Here is a 3,722-nt window from a genome sequence, read left to right on the forward strand (position 1 = left end):
CCCAGAATTGTTGATATGCCTGTGCTAGAGTCAAACTTCTGTCCTATGATTGTGGGCTGGGTAAAAAGTAAAACCAATCCTCTTTGCCATACTTTCTTAGAACAGAGCTTCTACAACACAGCTCTGGAGAGTGTGGCAAAAGCTGGCAACCTATCTCTCCCAAGATGAAATGGTAGACTCAGACTAGGAGCTAAGGGAGGAGTAATACCCAGTGTTCTTGTCTGTATACTCCTAGAGTAGAGCTTTCTTACCCCAAGTTGAGAGCCAGGGTAAGAATCATGTCTCCACTACTACAATCTCATGCTGTTCTTAATGATATTTAATAGAGATTCTTAAGTGAATGTTTCTCCATTTGCTGAATGCCCTCAGGACAATTTCCAGATATTTCAAATGATTTTTAAAATAACTTACTGCTAAATTGTTGTTGGAGACGGCAGGGAAGAGTGTTTGCAATCCTCCTTATTCTGCTGTTTCGGAAACACGACCCGCGGTCGACTACGTGGGAGTCCAGCGACATAGCCATTACACTAACTGCTGATTCCCTCACCTGGTAATTCTTGAAAGGGTGTTAAGAGTTAATAATCTCAAAGTAGAAGAAAATACATAAAACATTTTTTAAATGATAAATTCTAAATGGTCCATCATAAATTATTGTAGTAGATATTATGTTGAAATTTTTATAAAACAAACAAACAAATAAACAAACAAAAACACTACACTTGAAAGATTGGATTTGGGGACCAACAGGTGGAGAGATGATTAAGGCACTGGATTCCCACATGGTTAACCATGGTTCAAGTACTAGACCTGGTGGCTTGAAAATCATGCCAGGCACGTGTGCATGCATGCCTAAAATCTCAGATGGAAAATGGAGAAGGGACTGCTGTGTGGCTATTGCCCCAGGTAGATATTTTACACACTTTCTCTGTGTTTCTCTAGGGGGTACACACATCCTATGTTCAAAACCTAAAAATAAATAAATAAGACTCTATTCCAATTTGAATATTTTTCTCAGAACATCAATTATAGAAAAAAGTTGCCTTTTGTTTTTAATAACTAGTTAACTCTCCCGTGCACCCAAAACACCTTTATTTGTATATAACTCCCAAAGTTTCACTCTGAATAGTGAGTTAGAATGTGTGATCTTAAACAGTTTGAATTTTTAAAAATAATTATTATTTAATTTTATTTATTATCATTATTATCATTATTTAAAATATTTGATCAGAAAGAGAGGGAGTGAGAGTCTAACCCCTTAAACACCATGCCACCTGCTGGCCCCTCAGTTTGACTTTTTAAATTACACTCATTATTAAAGCAAATGTAACTGGTACATTTGATCTAATGGAGAGTTCTTATCTATTGTAGGTAAAATCATTGGCCTCCATGCCAAAGTACAGTGTTGGAAGCCCAGAAAATTTCTACTTTCTGTTGAAAAATAAGATAGAAATCAAAACAACAAAAATGTTAGCTTTTTTGTTATCACTTTCTTTTAATATTTGATGATTATTAAAAGTCAATATTTTTCTTTACTCAAAAAAAAAAAGAAGAGAAAAATGCTTATGAAGGACAGGAAATCACCTAGAGAGATATTGTGCATCTGTGTTGATTGTAGCCTTATTCATACTAGCTATGGTGTGCAATCAAACTAAGTGCTCAACAATTGATGAATGCATTAAGGAAATGTGGCACATACAAACAATGGAATACTACTCAGTCAGCAAGCATAACAGAATCCTGCTGTTTGACACAAAGTGAATGAACCTAGAAGACATAATACGAAGTGACATGTTCCAGACTGTGAAAAAAAATAATACTGTATGTCCCTACTTAAAATATACCAAATATCTGCATTCTATGCTGAAAACCAAAGTACTCACTAGTATAGAAGTGGAGAACGCAATGGTAGAGACCAGAAGTTCCAAGGGGGAGAGTTGGCGGGAGTGGGGGGGGAGAACTCAAGAGAAAATGATCAACAGACCCAAGAATGCATCTTCACAAGTAGAATGCAGTATGGAACTATGTAGCACACACAGCCCAGTAAATGTGCTGCTGACAATTCAATATATACTTCTGGGGGGGAAAAAGGGACAACAACTAATAGAACCATTATCAAATGTGTATAATGTTATGTGATGTTCAATGTTGAAGAAGATGAGCATGTCTTTATCATTCACTTGATTATTTCATCTGCATGCATGGTTTGAAACACCATACTGTACCTCACAAAAATGTACAATGATTATTCGTAAACCAGGAATCATAATTTAAATTGTTTTTTAAGAGATAAAAGGGACAGCTGGTGGTATGGTGGCTAAGGCGACTGGATCCCACATGGCCCACTGCATAGTTTGAGACCAGGAATCAGTGGCTTGAGAAACACATTGGATGTGTCTGGTGAATGCTCCAAATCTGTAAGGACAATGAAAGAGAATGGACTATGGCGAGACAATCCCACATGGGAGAGGGGGATACTTTTTCTCTCTCTCTCTCTCTCTATCTCTCTCTGTCTCTTCCTGGTGAGCACATGCACCCTCTAGCAAAAATGTAAATAAAGAGAGAAAAATAATCAATATTCATCATTACCAATATGGTCTTAAAATTGAGAAAAAGATGGCGTCAGCAGGTGTCATGGTGGTTAAAGGCACTGGACTCCCACATGGCTAACAGTGGTTCGGGTCTAGACCTGGCAGATTGTTTTCTCACTTGCCTTCTCTCTTGCCTTCTCTCTCTCTCACACTCTATCCCTCTATGGTCAAATTAAAATAAATAAATAAATACATGGATAAAGTTAAATATTTTTTTAAAAAATTGAGAAAAAGAAGCAGTTTTTAAAATTCTCTTCTTATGTTAAGAAAAACCAGAGAAGTTTAGGTAAATAGATACATCATGTTGACACTAAAGAATGGAAACAAACTATTCAGATGTTTGTTAAGGGGAAGGAACCTGAAAAAACCTGACAACTTTTCCTCGTGTCCCAACCCTATACTAGTCACCTGAAGCAGCCCAGAGTTATGGTAGCTTTTGCACGGATGCCGCAGGCGACTGGTATTCCAGCTGAAAATAGATGCAATTACTACGTGGAAAAGAAAAGGCGGTTCTGCAGGATGGTGCTGGCTGCAGGAAAAAGGTTCTGTGGTGAACATGCTGGAGCAGGAGAGGAAGAAAATTCTCGGAAAAGAACCCTGTGTCCTTTAGATTCAAGACACGTGGTATATGAAGATCAACTGACAAAGCATTTGAAAAAATGTCACTCAAGAGAGAAACCAAGGGAACCAGCAGTTAGCGTAATGGCTATGTTGCTGGACTCCCACGTAGTCGACCATTGTTTGAGTCCCGGACCCGGTGGCTTAAACTCATGCCGGGCGCGTGTGCGAGCGTGCCCAAGATCCCAAGAGGAGAATGGAGGAGAAGGGATTGCGGCGTGACCATCCCCCCTGGGGAGTGATTTCTTGCTTTCTGTCTCTATGTCTCTCTCTGTCTGTCTGGCGAGCGCACGCGCCCTACAGTGAAAATCTCTCCAAAAAAAAAAGAGAGAAGCCAAAACCTGATTTCTCTATTCAAGATATTAAGTCAGGCTGAAAAGATGAAACAGAAATATCGGAACAGTTAGTACCCTTTTCTTCTCTATCTGAAGAGCAGTTCTAAAATTTATTTGAGAAGTTGAAAAAAGCTAGTGAAGGTTTGAATTCTTCACTTAAAGACCGGCAGGTGGCATCGTG

At 38.7% G+C, this 3,722-nt stretch overlaps 1 pseudogene; it reads left to right on the forward strand.

Moving 5' to 3' along the window:
• The first annotated feature begins 3,032 nt into the window (after positions 1 to 3,032).
• The window catches only part of LOC102486490 (tRNA:m(4)X modification enzyme TRM13 homolog), a 37,752-nt pseudogene continuing 37,062 nt past the window's right edge, over positions 3,033 to 3,722 (forward strand).

Source organism: Tupaia chinensis, unplaced genomic scaffold (assembly GCF_000334495.1).
Source record: "Tupaia chinensis unplaced genomic scaffold, TupChi_1.0 Scaffold000005_2, whole genome shotgun sequence".
NCBI lineage: Eukaryota > Metazoa > Chordata > Mammalia > Scandentia > Tupaiidae > Tupaia > Tupaia belangeri.